Here is a 22,199-nt window from a genome sequence, read left to right on the forward strand (position 1 = left end):
GCAGCTCAGGGACTTTAAAAAGACGCACCAGCACTTCTGAAGCAGAGACAGGAGAGTCACGTTAAGAGTCGGACTGGACACTCCAGGACATGAACACTGCACTGAGAGAGAGAGGGGTTCATACACACACACTGACTGGACACTCCAGTACATGAACACTGCACTGAGAGAGAGAGGGGTTCATACACACACACTGACTGGACACTGGACAGGAGTAAAGAGAGAATCAGAGCATTACCCACTTTCTTTTTCTTCTGTCTCACAGGAGGTGGTGATTGGACCTCCTCCAGCTGGAGTCCGAGTAGGGAGAGAGGGGGCAGGAGAGGGACAGCACAGGGAGAGAAAGAGAGAGACAGGTGAGTCAAGTGTCCCAAGAGTACAGAGACTCTGCTGAGATCACACTCGCAGTGAGTGAGCCTGGGTGTAGCCCACTAATACTGACCCACTGTACACCATAGGACAGAGAAGAGGAGGAGAGAGACACACTGACTGGACACCACAGCACAGAGAGGAGGAGGAGAGAGACAGTGACAGACAGAGCTGACAAGACAGACAAGATGGCGAAACTCCACCACAGACAGGACAGGAGGCAGGGTGGGACCAGCACTGACCTTCTTCCTCTCTCCTGTTGGAGGAGCTGTCTCCACCTCCTCTTCCTCCTGCAAGTCAAGAGACAGGCTGAGAGAGAGACGGGCTGGTGGGACATCGGCGAACAGAGCTGAAGGCAGAGAGCCGGGGAGACAGGCCCAGCTGGGACAACGCAGGACAGACAGAGAGACAGACAGAAAGGAAGGAGAGAGAGACACAAAGATGAAGGCACAGAAAGACAGCAGGCAAAGAGAAAGATTGAGATTGAGGGACAAACAAACCGAGAGAGAGAGCGGAAGGAGAGAGAGAGAGGAAGGAGAGAGAAGGACAGACAGACTGACAGACGGGGCTGAAAGAGAGAGAGACAGAGAGGCAGGGACAGACAGACAGCAGGACGAGAGAGAGACAGAGATCGAGGGACAATAATTTGGTTTCGAAATTTATTCTGAAAATATACAATCATTCACTCCTGAAAAATATCGAGTTCAAATTATACATTATGTACAATATTGTAATCAACATATGGCTAATCATCAAAAATAAAAAAAACTGTACTGGGGGACACAGCTGGCTGTGCTGTTCTGGACAGAACACACTGAGGTCCAGTTTCCACCTCCTGCAGGATCAAACAGCACCTCCACTGGCTCTCCAGTGAACAGAGGGACAGACAGAGAGGCTTCAGGCTGCAGGGTGACATTGTCTCTGTGAGCTGAAAGACAATCAGGACAGAGGATGATATAAGAACACACTCTGTCAAGAATATAGAGCCCTCTAGTGATCCTACTGTAGACCTGCTCACCACCCACAGTGACGATCACAGTGCTGATACTGCTTCCATTAAGGTCCCTCACTGTGTAGTTGCCCTGATCAGCTGGAGTGAGGGAGCGGAGTGTCAGAGAGCTGTTCTGCACTGACACTCACTGTTCGTACCTGGGGCCAGGGAGCCCTGTGCTGCTCAGTAAGACTATACGATTCCGGACAGATCGTGCAGGATCAAACAGCACCTCCACTGGACCAGCAGTGTGGAGGGGGGAGACAGAGAGGCACCAGGCTGCAGGCTGTGGACTTCTGAGTGAGCTGAAAAGGGACAGGTAGAAACATGTTGAATATTTAGTTTTACAACAATACCTTGAGTTTGGACTGCGATCAGCTTCATTTTGTATTTCAGCTGTGAAAATGCAATTTCAAAAATGCACGCCACAGTCATGTTAGGTTCAAGTTACAGTTGCATCACAACTCAATACATTTGCAATTCACTTCTGAGATAATTGTTCCTGGTGTTTGTGTTGTGTATGCCTTGCAATGGAGGGGTGAGAAATAATGGACTTATTACATTATAATGAATAATAATTGCTTACACTTATATAGTGCTTTTCTGGACACTCCACTCAAAGCGCTTTGCAGGACATGGGGACTCCCCTCCACCACCACAAATGTGCAGCATCCACCTGGATGATGGGACGGCAGCCATAGTGCACCAGAACGCTCCCCACACACCAGCTATGAGTGGGGAGGAGAGCAGAGTAATGAAGCCAATTCATAAATGGGGGTTATTAGGAGGCCATGATTGGTAAGGGTCAATGGGAAATTTGGCCAGGACACTGGGGTAAAACCCCTACTCTTTTCGAGAAACACCCCGGGATTTTTAATGACCACAGAGAGTCAGGACCTCGGTTTTACGTCTCATCTGAAGGACGGCACCTGTTTACAGTTTTTCCAGTGTCCCCGTCACTATACTGGGGCATTAGGACCCACATGGGCCACAGGGTGAGAGTTCCCCCTGCTGGCCCCACTAACACCTCTTCCAGCAGCAACCTTAGTTATTATTGTGAAGAATGAAAGAATATTAGGAACATGAAAAGGTTGAATGTTTTAAATGCGTTTTTTTACTGAAACATCCGCTACAGAGATGCGCACACACGTCATTACAAACGCACACCTGCACAGAGACGTCCTCAAGCGCCTTGTTCACAATTATGGGCTCCAATAGGAACAAAAAACGCCAGCCTGACAACTCGAGCATTCAAACCAAGAACCCAACACGTACTTATGTTGGCAGCCTGTGCAGAAAAGCAGAAAGAACCACAAGCCTTCTCTATTGGGAGGAAAAACACACACTCCCTCTCTCACACTCCTGATTTCCTTAAATAGCTCATTCTTCATCTCTGGCTCCTACATACAGTATAGCAGCGCTCAGTCTGCTTTGAATAAGCCATAAATCTAAGATTTGTTTTATCTGTTCCTCTTGTCTAGGCCTAGAGCTGCTTTTCATAAAAGAGCTGTTTGCATAAATAGCTAGGGTTACAGCTGAAGACACCAGCTTCATCCCCCAGTGTGTTATACGTCGGGAGCAAGAGAAGAGGGCCAGGCCGTGCCTTTTCATAGATTTTTCTTCTGAAAAGTCAGTTTCTCAGAGGCAGATTTAGCCCCTCATGCATTGTAGAGAGATAGACACGCCCGCGCGCACAGTTAGAGCTGCACCCTCACACAGAGTCAGACCCGCACAGACACATCCTCTTGTTTAAACAAATACACAAACCTGACGGCGCTCACAATGATCCAGACACACACACACACACACACACACACACACACACACACACACACACACACACACACACACACACGACATCAGTAGTCACTCTCGCACACTGGACCCCAGCTCAGTCCTCACCTCCAGCTCCTGCAAACCGCTTCGAACAAACTGCATTAAGAAAATTAGGTTGCGTTCCGATAGCAGGCCATCCTGGGCACCAGTGTGAGTTACACAGTCATTTGTAAAAGCCCTTCCGCATCGTCGGGCATGCTTCACAGTGCTGGACCTGGGGTGTGGGTGCTGTCTGTGTGGAGTTTGCATGTTCTCTCCCTGGTCTGTGGGGGTTTCCTCCAGGTGCTCCAGTTTCCCACAGTCCAGGGACAGGCTGCCACTTTCACTGGGCAGTGCACCGTCACCGTGGCAGCATGGTGGGTCGGATCTGATTTCAGTCTTTATTTCCTTTTTTAGAGATCCTGTAACCAGGACCTGTTCACTGCCATGACGGACATAAGGAACAATAAAGCCGAAGTCTTGTTTCCCACAAGAAACAACAAAACCGAAGTATTGTTCGATGTGCCGGTACAAACTTTTAGGTTATATAGTCCTTCCTTGCTGCTTCAGACGTCATTCGGTGTTATGGTAAGGGGGGGGTCGTGGTATTTGGCCAGTTAAGAGACCCTGGCCAAATGGTCAGTTTAAGATTATGCCCCCTCGCATCTGGAATCCTTATCAGTTAACCCCCTTTCCTGCCATAAACCCCTGTTGCTTAGAAGTCTAATTTTCAGGCAGAACTGACTTAAGTTAACCCTATTTACATCTTGTCTCTTACTTCAGCCCTCTTCCATTTGCTAGTTAAAAGTTGTACAACCCATTTGTATGCGACAAAAGAAGCCAGTCTGTTTCCGCCCGGTTTCGAACCGAGGGCCTTTCGCATGCGAGGCGAACATGATAACCACTACACTACGGAAACAGTGGTAAGATGTGCCCAGCGGCCCAGTGCTGAGCTTCGCCAATGCGTTTCAGCTGCTTCCAGTGCCTTTATTGGAGTGCGCTGATGGACCGTGCTCTCTCTCCAGAGACCAGCACGCCTGTCATGGACGGAGCAGGAAAGGCGGTGCCACATTCTACAGCCCTCTCCACGCAATCGGGCTACTGAAGTGGAGAAAATCGCCTCTCCAGAAAGTGCAAATATCATAGAGGTAGAGGTAGGGAGAGAGGAGGAGTACAAATTCAAGCAGAGGCCTGAGTGGAGCACTGTCGTATGGCCCTGACATCAATCCCTCAACTCTCTGCATAAAGCAGTGTCTTATGGCCATAACATCCCACCCCCACCACTCTCAATGGAAAGCACTGTCGTATAACCATGACATCCCACCCCCACCACTCTCTGCATAAAGAAGTGTTGTATGGCCCTGACGCCCACCCCTCCACTCTCTGCGTTAAGCTGTGTTGTCAGGCCCTGACATCCCACCTCCGCCACTCTCTGCGTAAAGCAGTATCTTCAGGCCCTGACATCCCACCCCCGCCACTCTCTGTATAAAGCAGTGTCATATGGCCCTGACATCCCACCCCCACCACTCTCTGTGTAAAGAAGTGTCGTATGGCCCTGACACCACCCCTCCACTCTCTGCGTTAAGCTGTGTTTTCAGGCCCTGACATCCCACCTCCTCCATTCTCTGTGTAAAGCAGTGTCATATGGCCCTGACATCCCACCCCCACCACTCTCTGCGGAAAGCACTGTCATATAGCCCTGACACCCACCCCTCCACTCTTTGAATAAAGCAGTGTCGTCAAGCCCTGACATCCCACCCCCGCCATTCTCTACGTAAAGAAGTGTCATATGGCCCTGACACCCACCCATCCACTCTCTGCGTTAAGCTGTGTTGTCAGGCCCTGACATCCCACCTCCGCCACTCTCTGTGTAAAGCACTGTCGTATGGCCCTGACATCACACCCCCACCACTCTCTGCGTGAAGCACAGTCATATAGCCCTGACGACCACCCCTCCATTCTTTGCATAAAGCAGTGACGTCAAGCCCTGACATCCCACCTCCGCCACTCTCTACGTTAACCCCTGTTAACTCGCTTGCTGAATGATCTCTCAAGAAATCCCTGGTGAGATTCAACAGGTGTTTTCTTCAACAGCCACTAAAAGTCTGATGACCTTCTCTGGATTTCCTGAATATGATGTAAAATTAGTTCAAATCATTTGGTAGTTAACAGAACAAAATGCTTTGGAGGTACATTTAAAACAGCAGAGCAACACTGTAGCACTTCGTGTGTGACTGAGTTTAATTGTGTAAACCTGTCTCTCTATGAACACGAGCAAAGAGTTCTCACTCAACAGAAGATTGCGATGTGAGCACAATAATGTAAGACATCTGGTGATGCCAGGGATTGAACTCGGAACTTCATACATGAAAACCATTGAACTACATCCCCTATGGCACAGATGGTGGAACTGACTTAAAGATGTGCATATGTTCACTGACCACAATCCACCCTTCATGAATAATTGAAATGAATAATTTATTTTTATATCCAGTCACATGGGCGACGGTGGTTGATTCTTCAATGGGGGAGAGCGTTTTTCTACCTCCTTACTCGACTGTCTTTCAATTATGTTTTCCTTGAAATCTTTTTGCATCTTTTAAGTGCTTGCGATTAAATTACGCATAGAAAAACAGCAGTACAGTTGATGTTCATGGACCGATGCACACAACTCCAGTGATAAAGCCCTGTCTGTAAATATTGTAGAAGAACGTTAAAGGGCGAAACAACGCTCCAACCACGGGAATGGTAACAAGAAGGATCGTGTTCTTATTTAATATGTGCTTTTGAATTGCCTTGTCAATACACACAGGCTTTAGAGATGGACAAATAATTTACAGTGGTGTTTGTAAACAAAGATGGAACATGTTTTTTTCTATACCAGGAAGAAAGGAGCAGACTCTTAAACTTTAAGAGACAGAAACAATACCTCATCACAGCTAACACTAATTAAAACAACATCACAACAGAAGAGTGAAGCCTTGGGTGAATCAAATTAGTTTTCATTGGTCGTCTGTGTCTTCATAACTTTGTAGGTGAGAGAGAGGATTGCGAAAATGTGCGGGTGCTTCTTAGAAGTGTGTTGGTAGTACAGGTGACTTCCAAATAATTGAGCCGGGTTTTAATCCCGGCCAGTGCATCCCCAAACCTTTTCAAGATAATCATTTATCCGGTAGCACATCTCCTGAAACTAACATTCGAGGTAGGAAGCGTGCTCTTAAACACCAAAACACTCAAAAAGGAAGAAGCAGATCTCTGTACACAAGACAGTAGTGCGATATTAGAATTTCTGAGTTCTTGATGGATTCAGGCTCCTTCTCAGAGGTCCTTGCTCGCCAAATAACTTTACATCTGAGGAAGAGCACCACGGAAAAAAAACCCAACTCAACAAGCGAGCGTGTTGGTTGCTCTTGCTCTTAATGCAAGGAGCTGTTTTTTTTCCTTGCAATAATCATTATTAACCAAAAACAGCAGCACAGGTAAGTCGCATTTGTGATTATGTCACTTCTCTGCTTCAGCAAGGTCAATAAAAGACTCTGAAAGTAGTAAAGCAAAACTGAACTCAAAATCATATTAGGAATTCTGAGCGATATCTCCATACAGGTAATCCAATAAGAACGTTTAAATATTTGAATATCATCTCTCTATATATTTCGCTGCTTTTTACCCGGAGTAAAACTATTGGATTGAAGGAATGCTAACCGCTGGGTTAAAATGTATAGTTGTTATTTGGAGAAATCTGTAAACTCGTGATCTTATATGTTTTAAAAGACAGCACAGGGAAAAACGACAGTGCTGATTATTTTCCAGAGACAGAGCACTGATGACCTCTCCGAGCTGATTGATAAAGCCCACCCAGTGGATACTCTAGCAGAACGTCAAAGAACATTCACCTTTGTATCCAAAGAAACGACAGGAACAACATCAGGAAGCACAATCAATTCCCCTTTTAAATCTTTCCTGTAAGGTATGCTATGTGAATCCATGAAGTTAATCCTCTGATCTCTTTTGATCACGAACAAAGTATTTCTGATGGAGCGCTATGTTCAAAGATTTAATAAGCTTTACCCCTGCCAACGATTCGGCGTGAAGAATTAAAAGTTTCACAGACAAAAGCAGCTCACCACCACAGCCAATATTAAATGTACTTGCCGGTACACTATCATGTGCACTGCCTCAAAAGTGATCTCGGCAGACGTTGTTCCCTACATAAAGCTGAACGTGCCAAAGAGAATTTCTATTGAGAAAAAATATTTTTTCTGCCTTGATGTTAAGCCTGTCTTTTAGAAAGTCTATCTCTAAACACCCCCCGCAGCCTAACAAAAAGCGCTTTTACTGATTGTATTGCAGGTCTTAAAACATTAATATTTGGCAGCAGTGGGATTCAAACCCACACCCCCAGAGAGACTGGAGCCTAAATCCAGTACCTTAGACCACTCAGCCACGCTACCTTCCTCCATACCCATCTTCACATTGCTGGCTTGGACTAGGGGGGGCTTCAGCTCTTGTCGTCAGATCTAATGATATCATGACATGTGGAAGTGACTGCACCTTCATCTTCCGAGATGCTTTCAATAACACAAACGCTACTTTCACTGGCACAAACACAGCAATAATGAAGGTGGTGGGATTCATCCTTTGTGCTGTTTGTAGGGGTGTAACTCTACGGTGATCTGCTGACTTGAAGAGCAAAAATCAAAATCCTCTGCTATTACTGTTGCTTTTTTCATAGTTTCTTCAAATCCTTCATTTGAACGTAGATTTTGAAGGATATTGATGATAATACCACATAAATTGTGGTTTTCTTGTGATCGCCAATTTTATTCAAATAACAGCCTTTTTTACAGTTCCTTGCGTGTTTCACAAGGTATAATAGCCCCCTTCGCATCCTCAGCTAACATATTTTAAAATTACAATAGCTTATACAGCATGCATGTTTACATTTATATTAAAATTAAAGTAAATATACAAGAATACATACAGTGCTAACCCAATAATTCTTGTCAGGTTCTGCAACAAATCTGCGTTGTTATTTTAACATGTTTCAGCTGAGGGTGCAACAGGAGTATAAATGAATTTTCCCGCCAGCCATTCAAAGACCAAATTCCATGAGTGAACATTATTTTCTCAGATGTTGCCGGCATTGGACTTTGCCGGTGGTATTGAATTATGTCCACAACTGTTGTAGTAGTTCCTTCTTGAAATTCGACACGTGCAAAGCACTCGTAATATCATAGGTGTTAAAGTTCGCTGAGTCTATTCGAGTCATGGTGTGTATCCCTGCCTATCATTGGGAGACGGGTAACTTTTTTACACTCAGATTCCAATCTTCAATGCTTTGTGTGAGAGCTTACATAACTTTCATTTTCTCACAATTTCTGACGATTGTTCCAAAGGGGCACCCTGTCAATTCCGAATACTTTTCAAAAATCTGCCTGCATGTTTGATTATTGTCATTTCACTTAGAAAAAGTTCAATATTGATCATAACTAAAGAAAATAATGATCACGAACAAAAAAGGGATAAAGATGCAAGTCGATCTTGAATCAGAGCTGGGTGAAATGGGCTTCTGTTCTGATATGGTTGTATGAGAAACAGGAGGAATCGCCAATCTCCTATAGAACATGAGTTGAATCAGGAGTGAGACATTTAGTATACTCGTGCATATGTCAATGCCTGACCTACATCGTAAAACTAACATTAAGTTGTCAGAGACATTCATTTATATACAAACAAGAGACAGACCAAGTAATAATTCTACATTAGTTCAGGTGGGTAAACCTGAACTAACTAACTAATAAACCTTTTAATAATTCTACATTAACGTGTCCTACATTGATCAGACTAATTGACATGGTCTGATTCAGAGCCTGTGCAGTTCGTGCTAATTACAACAAGGACAGTTCTGGTCCCTCATCACCGAACTGAACACAAGTTCAGCTGTTCTCCAGTTTTGTTACGCATGGTTTTTCATTGCAATTGAGTTCAGAGCTGGAGCTGATCTCCAGACAGTACAGTGTTTTGGGTAAGTTGTCGAAATTCGCATGAGGCTGCAGACAACTTACCCAAAGTGTTTTCTATAGCTTTCAGGTGGAGTTCATTTATATAAAACAACGTAAGTGGTATAAACGCAACAAGCCAGACGGCAGTCCAACTTATAATTTTCTGACGCGAGGCCTGACGCGTTATTCATTATGCCACTGACCCTGCTATTGTAGTGCTAAAAAACACGTTTTCTACATTTATGTCTGTTCACTCTAAAAACTCTAAAAAGGACAAAGGGTTTGTGTGTCCCGCTAAAATTCCGCTTCATTTCGAATGCAAATAAAAACCGTTTTGTTCCAAGAAATCATAGATTTGTCACATCCTTCATACTATACTTCTCTCTTGTATTAGTAAAGCATTTTGATTTAAACTGAACAATATATGAAAGGTTTCATCTATACACTTACACATAATAAGTATACGAATAAATACTCGGAAGAAGCCGCAGCTCAGGTATTAGAGAGATTTAAAATCGGATCGGAGGATTTAGAGTCCAGACTGCAAACCAACAGCTTACACAGGTCTTTTATAGAACCCTTTTGATTTCCTCTACTTTGTCCCTGTGATGTCATTGTCCTGCTCGCAGCCGAGCCCGACACACGTCTGGTTTCTGTCGCTTGACGCACACCCTGCGGTCCATGCGGGTCCTAATACCCCAATACAATGAAGGGGACACTAAACTGTAAACAGGTGCCGTCCTTCGGCTGAGACGTAAAACCGAGGTCCTGACTCTCTGTGATCATTCAGGAGAATGGTGGTGGTGGAGGGGAGTCCCCATTACCTGTAAAGCGCATTGAGTGGAGTATCCAGAACAGCGCTATATAAGTGTGCGTAATAATAATAATGATTATTATTATTATAATTGTAATGTAAAATGCAATAAAAAAAAATATCAAACTTTGATTCAAAATAGATTAATGTAAAAACTGATAAAGCTAATGCTTTTTTCAGGGCTATAGCTGTAGCTGCGAGAAGGTTAAAAGCGCACAAGTGATCTGTCTTTCGTCAAAGTAATTGCCAGAGCAGTAAGACGCAGAGCACCATCCAGCAGCTGTAGACGATGTTCGGGGAAGAGCTAATTCTGTTTTTAGCACAGGGAGTGAGAATGAGCTCAGTCCGGCTCCGAGCAGAATCCATCCTGGTTTGGTTACAGTGCGCCTGAGGATCTTTGGATCGCAACGTAAAAAAAACAATTGCTCACATCGTGTGACTTCCACGACAGGAAGGAAAGATATCACTTAAAAAAATCAGAACTGAAGATTTGGATCCTGGGCCTCAATTTGATCAAATTATTAAAATAATAATTATTAAAATATCAAATTGTGTTTCTGCAACATTTCGTGCACAGTACGCCATTTTTATCTAAAAATAAAACAACAGTCACAACGAGAGCTTATACGCAGTCTGGGGTATATTCCCCTTTTATATTTTTGCCACTTTATATCGAACCTGTTATACTCCCAGAAGTGCACAGTAGCTTGTACAAATGTACAATTCACCACTGGTATAAACAGATGTGTGCCCTGTTTGCCTTTGTAAGCATTTGTTTAAAAAATAAGTTCACAATACGATAAAAACACAGAAAGCACAAACTTCATAATACAACGATACAAAATCAATACCAAATCATTATGCCAATTAAGTACCTATCCTTTGAAAACAGAGAACACCTTTATATCTACAAAAAACTTGACATTTGTATGTATTTTTGAATTACAAAGCAGACAGAGTAGTCCCTTAATTCAAAGATCAGATCTTGGCCAAAACAAGACAATCAGACGTGGGCTGAATTCGGAACAGGAACCTCTACTTCGTCGTTTATTGAACTTTTGATAAATGTCTGAATGAAACAGATTCGCTTTTTTAACTCTTTGATTAAAGTACACAAAAAGCACCTTCCTTCGAGCCGGAATCGAACCAGCGACCTTAGGATTCCCTAATGACTCCACTACAGTCCTCCGCTCTACCAACTGAGCTATCGAAGGGATGTCGAGCAATGCTCCCTAGCACATACTGCCCAATGTAGTGAAATGTTCCGGGTGATTTAAATCCCACTTCGACATCAAGTTTCCAACTCGTTTCCTTAGTCTTGTTTACCTTGAATTTAAGCCACGAACCAGGATTCTACTGTATAAACTTCCAGGGATATTACAAAATGTTTGATGGGGCATCAATCATTCCAGGCGGAAATTGACTCCTTTTTTTTCTCGAGGGATCATATTAAACATGTCATTAGTATCGAGAGGAGGATCACCATGAGACACAAAACAAATAGTTTCTTTCTGTCTTTATTAGAAAGTAGCGTTTGTGCTACATTAATAATATTTTCGTGGAAATAAAGAAGTTTCGAAATGTGGTTTTGAGTTAAATATTAGCGTGTTCATGTAATTAGTTTGTGTTTGTCATTACTATATATATATATTGCCATGTTACTAGAATTTGTAACTGAAGTTTACTAGTTGTGTTTTTTATGATGGTTAGACATTTGTTGATTACAATATTGTATATAATGTATAATTTGAACTACATATTTTTCAGGTGTGAATAGTTGTATATTTTAAGAATAAATTTCTAAAATAAATCATTGGCTTTATTTACTAGTTTCTACACCTATAAAAATCTTTCTTTGATGTATAATAGACCTTTAACTATATATGTATAGTAGTCTTCTAAATTTATCCGTATAATAGAACTACAACCATTTATGTATAATAAACATATAATCAATTTCATTCTAGACCAGTTACGGAGCACAGTTACACGTCTGGTATGCGTTCAATAGTCGTATATTCTACATCATTTTGCCCACTGGGATGTGCCGATTTTAACTTGGCAAACCAAGATACACATTTTCTAATGAAACCTTAATTAAAAGACAGTTTGTTTCTCGAAAGCGTGTTATGTAAAAAAAGAGAAAAACGAAAATATATGGATGGTAATCTTTCAAAGCTGAAGATTTTACTTTTGAAAAATTGACATTTTATGTACTGTATGCAGATGCATTCGCTGGTTTTAGAACTTTGCTGTACTTCCTGAATCATTTTCAGTATTATAAAGTGGGTGTAGATTTTTCTTTCAGGTTAGGACGCGAGTGTGTACATGTGTTTGATTTTCGTTTCACTGATTCTCATTGAAGATTTGGGAATTAACGACGAAAGAATCAGTTGCCTCGGAAAGCAGAAGGTTTGGTTCTCAACGATATTGAAGACACGCCCATGTAGAGCAGCGGGTGATGATTTGTGCTATAAAAGACCAAGTGCTCAAAGTGACGTCTGCGTTTACCGTTTAGACTTTTCATCTCGGGCGCACTTTTAGAAAGCAAAGATAGAGCAGTTGTGTTGAATCACATTATAACAGCTGTCAGCAGAGTGGCGCAGCGGAAGCGTGCTGGGCCCATAACCCAGAGGTCGATGGATCGAAACCATCCTCTGCTATGTACACTTTATGCACGATTGATAAGCATACCATCAGTTTAATGAAGTGCATTAAAACTGTTTTTTTCTCTCGTGTGTATGAAAGCTTCACACTTAAGGTACTCTTTCATCTTTACCAATAGCAGATGCCCAAATGTATCTTTGGTTGTTCTGCGATCCTTCATAGTTTCCTCAATTCCTTCAAATGAACATCCATATCAAAGCAATTATGTATATATATATATTACAATTAAGGTACATATTAAAAATATCAACGCACATTTGTATAATGCTCATTTAATAATGATTGTCAAGGATTGTCAAGTTCTCCAACAAATCTGTGTTCTAATTTTAAAATATTTTTGCTAAGGATACAACGGGTGTATAAATGAATTCTCCCAACAGCCAGTTAAAGAAAAATTCCACACGTGAAGATGGTTTTCTTGGACATTGACTTAGGTACTTATTTGTTTACTTGTTGTAGTTGCACACGAGTAAAACACAAAGATTTCCTGCCACATTCAAGAGGGTTTGCGAAGAAATCCCTTCAATTTTTAGCGGAGATTTTGTTTACATCATCACAATCTGAAGCACGTCCCTGAGTACGTTTGACCCACCAGCCCTTTGTTTAACAGCTGCACAGGGACACATTCCCGTTGCTTTTCACAACTCACATGTTTGTAGTTAAAGAAAATAAAATACTGTCATTTTCCTGCCAGCTGGCAGTATTTCTTCTGCACTGACTAAGAGTAACCAAGAAGTTCATTTCATCTTTCGCAGGCTGTAATCTACAGAAAAGGAAGTGAATACTTGTATTAAGCTAAATCAAGCCGACGGAGTTGCACTGCTGTTGTTTTTCTCCACTTTTCGTTAAAAGGAGAAAAAATCACTGGCATTTTTTGGAAGCATTTCTTCTGTCCTGAGAAGCAAGATTTGTATTTTATCTTTCAGAAGTTGTATGAATTTCTTGAAGTTCAGAAACAACTTGTTCCAGAAAAGAAATTAACACTTGCTTCAAAGTAAATCAAGACGTCGGTGTCTCTTGCTGTGTGTGCTCTTATCTGTCCATCTCTCTATCCTCTTCTCTCTGGCAGTCTGTGTAGAGTATCTGAAGGGGATGTAACACCACTTGGAAAAGAAAAAAATTCTCAGGAAAATTCTCAGGCAGAATAAAAAATCATTATTCTCTTCTCAGTGAGATTCACAGCTCAGACTCACACTCAGACAGGATCTCAACTCCGTACTGCTCTCTATCCTCACAATCCAGAACCAGAAGATATTCAGACAATCAGTGCTGCTACATGAACAATATCAGACAGAACAGCCTGGACTCATGTCACATTTCCCCCTTTTATCTTTCCTCCCAGCCCTCTTAGAGACATAGAAGAGCTCCTGGTTCTCCTCTCTGTGAACTGGGCTCAGGGGTCACTGATCTGGCAGTTGTGGGCTCTGTTCCAGGTCGAAAGCAAGAAGGATCTATTAACGCTTTCCAGGACTTCCAAACTCTTCAGTATTACTTTCTTTACTGTATGTCAGCCTCCCAAAATGTTTATAAATGTTTTATGAGTGTGGAATTATCTTATTATTTATATACAGTATTTATGTAATAAACAACAGTAGTGACACTATGATCGGTATATTGATTATTTGTAGCCTATGGTCCGATGGTCGTGTCTACAATAGTGACCATTTGACCAGTCTGTAGCTCTGAGCAGTGGGACTCAGATCACACAGAAGACCCGCCTGTGTGTGATTCCATACCAGCCCTGGGATTCAGCTACTCTCACAAATGTCTCACAGACCGTCTTATAAATTTACAATTAGATGAAGTCATGTAACAGTTTTACAGATAATTTAAATAATCAGACAGCAGTTTTGGCAGTGGATACATCTCCACATGGGAGAAAGGAACTGAAATATATGTGCTCACTGTAAAGTAGGAAGAGGTGGTCAGACAAGCAAAACAACTTTGCAGATAATGTGAAGTGACATTGTTTTGTGTCAATCAGCTCACAGATTTCGCTTCATGTGCCTTAAGCTGTGCAATTTGTATGGTTGTTGAATGAGATTGATTTCTTCACAAGCCCAGTCAATTGACAGTGGACAGCTTGCCGACACACACCTTCATGAAGACTCTCTTCATTGTCAAGTCGCCTCCTTTGCATACAATAGTAGCACCGACACTAAGAGAAAGGATGAGAAATAGCGTTTATCAAGCGATTGCAGTGTTTGTTTGACTGAGGATCCTTGTGTGCTGAACTGGCCTCTGGAGAAGTGTAGTGCAGTAAAACAGAAGGTTTGTGTCACTCAAGATTGTTACAGAACAGAACAATACAATTACAATACTTTTATGAGAGTAAATATTACTGGTGCATCACAGTTCTTATAATGGTGAAAACAGGAGCACCTTCTCTACATTTTTGACTGAAGTATTTAAATGGAAAGAAATACTATCACTATGCAATTCATAAATGCAATTGACCTCCTCTAAATGTTCTAGTTTGATGAAACAATGTATGGAATTAGGTGACAATATCGGAATTCATTCAAATGCTCAGGATTAATTTTCAGCAACAAAAAAAGTGCTCGGAAATATTTTACAAGAATGAAACCTTACATTCACCTAAATAAACATTCACCATCTACATTAGCAGAGAACAGTAGGACAGAAGGTTAGTGTCACTGGACACTGCATCAGAGAGGCCGATCTCTTCTCCCTCATTATGCAGGCTTACCCACTCATGATGAACTGTCCTCCAGCGATACTCAGCTGCCATCATCGACTCAGACATGACGTTCATGTACATATTATACCTTAATATGGCACTGCGTTACAATAATTTGATCAAAACAACTGGTGAAAAAAAAGATAAAGACTTTGTCCAAAAAAGAAGCATTTATACCTTTCCTCTCCTACCAGCCATTACAAGTCACCTAGTTTTTAATTTAGAGCTAGATTAAAGCTCTAGTCTCTTTGGGGGTGTGAGTTGGAATCCCACTGCTGCCAAATAAGAAGCAAAAAACACACATTTGCTGCAGAAGTAACAGGAGAATTTGTGCCATTCAGCCTCATAGCGTGATGTCATTTTCTCAGGCTCATTTTTAGATGCTTGTGATCGAATCTATGATTCTTATGAGTGTGCCCTCCATAAAGGTAGCACAGATATAACGTGCCAAGTTTTCAGAGAATCGCATTAAATACAGGTCAGAAGAAGGCGACAAAGTGTCCGCTAGGCAGTTCAGCTATTTCAACGGTGTTCTCTGTTGTTTAGGTCCAGAATGACACCCGTTACAACCAGGAAACACACAGTGTCAGGCATCAAAAAGACTTCCCAAAACCCTGATCCTCTCCTTGATCCGGTGATGGCATCCAGACATTTCCTGCAACAAAGCCAGGATACGGTCTTCAACAACACGAGTGAAAGGCTAATTCCCAGCTTTTGCAATCCTTTGCAAAGAAGGACCGCATGTGCTCAGTGTTAAATGCGCTGTTCATTATTATTATTAATAATAATAATCTATACATTATATAGTGCCTTTAAAGGTGGCTTTTCAAAGTGCTTTACAGAATGAAACCAATAAAGTTAAAAAATACACAAGATAAGCAGGATGAGAATACACAGTTAGAGGAGACAATAGATGGTGGTATTAAATACAGTAGGAACAGAGGGGTAAAGAATAGTTCATTAAAGGCTCTTCTAAAGAAGAGGGTTTTGAGTCTGGATTTGAAGGAGTTTAGAGAAGGTGACTCTCTGATATCCTTGGGAATAAAGATCCAGAGCTTTGGTACAAAACAGGAGAAGGCCCTGTCACCCATAGAGTGTAGATGGACTGGGGGACAGATAGGAGACCAGAATTAGAAGAGCGAAGGTTGTGAGGTGGGGAGTAGGGCGATAACCCAGACAGGTACTGTGGTGTCAAGCCATGGAGAGCCTTATAGGTGAGCATGAGGATTTTGAAGTTGACAGGAAGCCAGTGCAAGGAGTCCAGGACAGGAGTAATGTGATCACAGTCCAGTGCTAATTTCTTTCTTGTGGCTGCTGGTTCATTTTCAACTGTGGACTCTTAAGAAGTCCTTTATTTGACTTGATCAACACTGATCCCTAGAGGATTTTGAAAGGTTGAATCAAAATGATACATGACTCTGGTGGGACTCGAACCCACAACCTTTGAATGACTTCATTCTATCAAAGCCTAGAAGTCCAATGCGCTCTCCATTGCGCCACAGAGCCAACCGATACATTGCTATATAAAACAGCTACAGAAAGCTGTAACTCATGCTTCTCCCGTTGTCTTTAAATTAAGCTCCATAAATATTGACAATGAGTGGCCTGTTGTCTACGAATAGATACCGCTGGGATTCACACCCAGGGTCTCCTGGTTTTTAGTGAGGCGTCTTAACCAGCTAAGCCATGGTGCCAAACCTGCTAAATGTTATCCACAACTTCAACCACCTGTGAGAAACGGGCAACTGCAGTGTTACGCCTGCTGGCTCAACAGATAATCCTTTTCGAAGTTTAAGGAGAGGATTTCTTTGTCAATTCAATTAAACATTTTAGAAATGCTGAACGATTGATGTGTTTCACGCGCAGAAATATTTTATCGTTACGTACTTTTTCTGTGCAGTAAGTTCTCCTTCAACTCCGCCCAACAACAGAGGTCGTTTTTAATACAGGAGTAAAGGCACACTGCACATCAGCAAAACATCCCGTACAGGTTTAGGGAGAGCGACATCAGTGATTGGAAGGTTGGAAGTTTCGGGTCACTTTTTTATTATAGATTCAAGCAGCCCTGAATACCTTTTCAAGAAACATTTCAGAATCCCAGTCACGTCCAGTATGATTGCTACACAGGTCTACAGTATACAATCAGAATACTGTTTGTGCATTATATAAAACACACCGCCCAAAGCATTTCTAAAACAGGAATTACATGTTTCTGAATGGCCCTCCTTTATAAATAAAATAAAAGGTCTGAAGCCTGCTCCAAAGAAGCACTTTATTCAGAGCTGACAAAGATGTGATAGGAAACATCTCGGAAAATGAAGATGCAGTCATTTCCACGCGTCGCACAACAAGAGCTGAACCCACCCGACGTTCTCAAGAGAGTAAGGTGTAAGGAGTGTGGCTGGGTGGTCTAAGTGCTGGGTTTGTGCTCCATTTTCTTCACTGGGTTAGGTTTGAATCTTGCCACTGCTAAGTGTTGGTGGGTTAAGACCTTCCTTCTATTGCGACGTCAATGGGTAAAAGCTTTGCTTGGCAGTCTGTCGAGAGACTGAACTAGGTGTTTCAAGATAGTCTTTGTCAGCTTAACATCAAGGCATAAAAAAACCTCATTTTGTGTTCCCAACAGCAATGCTCTTTGGTCCCTTCAGCATTATGCAGGGAACAACATCTGCCGTGATCACTTTTGAGTCAGTGTGAATCGTAGTGTGCCGCAATTGTTTTTAAAATTGGTTCTGTAGTGTAAGAAAAACTGGCCGTTCAGGGACGCCAAATATGTAACTGTAGTGGCTCTCTGAAGGCACCAGTTCTGTAGGGTTTGGGCATTTACTGAGACAATTATTTATTGTAGCAGTAAATCACAAAGTTGATTCTTTTGATGGCTTTAGAGTCCAACCATGCGACATAACTCAAACAACGCACACACACAGGTGCTAATACACGAGGATACATTTATTAATACATAGAATATGCATGTAAACCTAACAGATCTTATCGAGAGGGTTATCAGAATACAAAAGATATATATTCAATCAGTTACAAAGTGTTACACATATCAAGAGGACATACGTTCAGTATATCATTCATTAAGACCGTTTCGTAAAGTGAACTTGGTTACAACTTCTACATTAGATACTCAAAACAAGTACATAACTCTTAGGAATTAAATTGATATCAACTGGTTTGGATAACAATGGAATTCTCGAGCTGTAATGCAGTGAAGTTGAATACTCATCCAATTTCTGGGGATTCAGATCTCCTGCGGGCACAAACAAACAGTTGCAGGCTGTTGCTGTCCAATCCGCGCTCTCTGGCTCGGTGCCAGGCTGTGCTGTGCGGCTTGTGACGGTGCACTGCTGATGCTCACTGTTGGCTTTAACTAGCAAAGTTTGTGCACAGGAGAAAAGATGACTGTGGGTCCCAGAAAGTCAGGAAGAGGACCGGTTCGTTCCTGATGAAGAGCTAGTTCTGAATAGTGATTCAGCTGTCCACAGTTCCGACCTGTTTACGAGGCCTGCTGCTGGTTACTCTCTGGCAACCTCCACTCTAGACTCTTAGAACAAAGGAAAGTTCTGGCACTCGGACACACTGGCCGTTCCGTGGTTGTCCGAGCTGAGTCTCAGGATGGTCAGGAGGCACGCTGCGAGAATGTCCTGCCCTTGGGAGCCTTCTGCTCCTGGGCCGTCCTGCCCTGGAATTCTCCTTTGAATTCCCTTTAGAACAGTCCACAGAATCCTCTCCAGAATCTTACTGAATCTCCCTGAATCTTACTGAATCTCTCAGGCTCTCTGTGTTGCCTGTTTTTACCTGGAGGAACTTCAGCTCGTTGATTGGCTGAAAGTTCCATGGGCATCAGAGTCCCACGTGGGTTACTCGGCCCTACCAGCCCCTGATTGGTTGATCAAGGTGAAATATGAGTCACTTACTCCTGACACTTAGGAATGCAGTCCAGATGTCCAACTGGCACTCCCTAGACAGATAGGCACCAATGGATGACCATTGATCATGATAGCCAGGCTTAGCTAAGTGCATCCCCTTTGGGAGCTGTCCTTATCAGGAACCTTAAATCAGCCTGCATGAATAGTTTCTCTGTGGCTGCACCACAGAGATGAACACAGAAATGGGGCCTCATTTGGGAAGGCTCAGAACACTTAATTCTTTCTTATTAATAAGCCTCGCCGCTACAGTAGGCATGGTGCATTTGTCTGTGAAACTTGAATGCTGTGCTTTTTCACGCAGAATCATCGGCAGGAGCAAAGCTTATTCAATCTTTGCGCACAGCGCTCCATCAGAAATACTTTGTCCAAGTTTTGAAGAGATTGTGGGATTCTCTGCACACGCTCACATCGCGTACCTCAGACAACACCACCATTCGATGGGAAATTGATTCTACTTCTTGCAGTTGTTCCTGTGGTTGTGATAGTTACAAAGTTGCACTTTCCTCCACCTTCTGCTATAGTATTCATTGGGTGAGCTTCATCAATTGGCTCAGAAAGGTCAACTGTGCTTCGGAAAAAATCAGCAGCAGTGTCTTTATTTTGTCGGTGAGTATGGCTGTCTTTTAAAGCACATGAAAAACACGAGTTTGTGGATTTCTCCAAATAGCAACGAATTCAGCTGTGCAGAGCCTTACTGCTTTCAGAGGGTCTTTTACCGACGCTGCTGTAGTAGAGAAGTGACATAATCACAAACGCAACCATTTGTGCTGGCTGTTTAACTAAGTATTAAGCTTTTTTAACTATCACATGATTTTAACTAATTTAACATCATCTCCAGAAGAGCACCTCGCACTGCTCACTGAGCTGATGTATGTGCCCATTTCTCAAAAAATTAAATATCATCTGAACTGATTTTTTTCTACTTTAAATGCTTTCCTACTCTTTTAATATTTCAGTTAAATCTTTTATTTTGAAGTACTTTCCATTGATATTAATCCTAGTCCCGATGAATGATTCTGGGACATGGTGCGTCTTGAATAATGTTCTTATAGGTTTCAGTTTGGAAAAGTGCGCTCTCCAGAAGCTACCGAAACCTCTAATGGTCACACAAAGCTTAATGCAATAGCAACGTTTGGGGTTGAAAAAGAATATAACTTGCTATGAATATGAACACTGTTCCAGGAGGCGTGTAAGGACTATTTTGGCTCAGATCACCAATTTACCTTACATTTCTGATCCATTAATATCGCTATTGAATGCTTAAGGAAGGTCCTGGCAATACTTCTTGAGATCTTCTTTAGAAAAATTAAAAAAATATATATTTCCAGTACTAAACAAAAAGTAAAAAATACTGATTACATGCAACTGATAAAATCTCTCTTCCAGGGACGTTGTAGCTACATGCAAATTACAATGGAAAACTTTATCAGCTTTAAAAGTTTTTTTTGCATTTATAAGACGATCAGCATGACACTCAAAACATACCTGTATTCAGTAAGCGGTGAGTCTGCTGGCTGAGCAAGTTGCCTCCTCTACACACAATAGCAGCCCTGACGCTAAGATAAATGAAAAGAAATTGCTTTTATTGGGCACTTTTCATATCCGATGAGCTTGACATCTCCCAAGGGCGATGGAGTTTTTTTGCGACACTGCTTTTCCCTTTTTTCTTCTTTCTGTACTCTGATGGAAAAAAAAAGAGAAATCATGTAAGGGAAAAATGTATTTTTTTCATGGAGAAAACGTGCACCAGGAATGTTTTGTTTTGAAGAAGTGATTTAACATGATACATGACCTAATTTACTAGAGTAAATGCTCACACTGCAAGGTCTGCTTTACTACAAGAGAGAAGTAGAGTGAAAGATGTCATAATTGCACTGCGTTGTTGAAGAAAGCATCTTTTTCTTTGAATTCTAAATCAATCAGAATTTCAAAGTGAAACACAAACCCTTTGTCTGTATTAAAGAGATGATATTTTAAAACTGATAAAAATGTAGAAAACACGTTTCTCACTTAGAAATTTAGGATGGGATTATTACTATTACTAGTAATTACTAGTTGCAGTGCTGAACTCACCATGGTGCAATTCAGTTACATGATTGGCCAGTGGTTTCATGGATAACGCGTCTGATTTTGCATCATGAGATTGGAGGTTCGACTTCTACCGGGTTCGTGTGTTTTTAAATCAGGCTACTCAGAAATAGAAGTCCATTATGTGAATGAACCGCACCTGAAAGCAAACGTTGGTCAGGTTTCCTTCTTTCCAGCATGAAATAGCAAATCGTTACAAAAAGCACCAGCTAATGTCCAATAGCATTAGTCATTTTAATTAACATGAATATACTGTAAGGTCTTGGTACATGGGATTGGATTTCATCCACAATTTAAAAAAGGGCAAATTATATTTATAGGCTTCAGACACATTTTAATACAAAAGTGACCTAAAACTCTGTAACTTTCAGGTTAGTTTGAACCTGTAATGAAAAAGGGGCCTGAAACTTCCATTCTGTGATGTAACTGTCTCTAAAGTCGGACGTGATGTTTCACGGATGTGCAGTGTGCCTTTTCTCTTGTCATGTTCAAAATGACTTGCTGTGTAATTTCCTGAATGCGTGTCCTGTACTGCTCTGTTATTTCATTTAGATTATCTATGTGGTGTACAGATAAAACCAAACGGCATGGTCTAATTCCTGGGTTCGGCACCAGCTGAACCTGAACATACATCATCCGATCTCAACATGATTTGAACACACAACCTTTTGATGTGGTATCAGATGCACTACCATCACACCACTCCCCATAAGTGCTTTTAATTCCCCCAAGGAGAAAAATATTTTTTTTCATTCTCTCCTGTGAGAAGCACCGCTCTTCCAACGAGGGTCTCTTCTTCCCAGACCACAGATTATTT

At 41.9% G+C, this 22,199-nt stretch overlaps 4 non-coding genes across 4 annotated transcripts; all 4 read right to left on the reverse strand.

Annotated features, from left to right (window-relative positions):
• Positions 1–4,021: 4,021 nt before the first annotated feature.
• Positions 4,022–4,094, reverse strand: trnaa-cgc (transfer RNA alanine (anticodon CGC)). The gene has a single exon. It is a non-coding gene; the product is annotated as a tRNA-Ala (tRNA).
• A 3,450-nt stretch (positions 4,095–7,544) lies between these two features.
• On the reverse strand, positions 7,545–7,626 carry trnal-uag (transfer RNA leucine (anticodon UAG)). The gene has a single exon. It is a non-coding gene; the product is annotated as a tRNA-Leu (tRNA).
• Positions 7,627–11,117: 3,491 nt separating this feature from the next.
• On the reverse strand, positions 11,118–11,205 carry trnay-gua (transfer RNA tyrosine (anticodon GUA)). The gene is given in 2 exon segments: positions 11,118–11,153; positions 11,169–11,205. It is a non-coding gene; the product is annotated as a tRNA-Tyr (tRNA).
• A 5,567-nt stretch (positions 11,206–16,772) lies between these two features.
• Positions 16,773–16,865, reverse strand: trnar-ucu (transfer RNA arginine (anticodon UCU)). The gene is made up of 2 exons: positions 16,829–16,865; positions 16,773–16,808 (listed from the first exon to the last, which is right to left on the reverse strand). It is a non-coding gene; the product is annotated as a tRNA-Arg (tRNA).
• Positions 16,866–22,199: the final 5,334 nt, after the last annotated feature.

This window comes from Lepisosteus oculatus, chromosome 14 (assembly GCF_040954835.1).
Source record: "Lepisosteus oculatus isolate fLepOcu1 chromosome 14, fLepOcu1.hap2, whole genome shotgun sequence".
Taxonomy (NCBI): domain Eukaryota; kingdom Metazoa; phylum Chordata; class Actinopteri; order Semionotiformes; family Lepisosteidae; genus Lepisosteus; species Lepisosteus oculatus.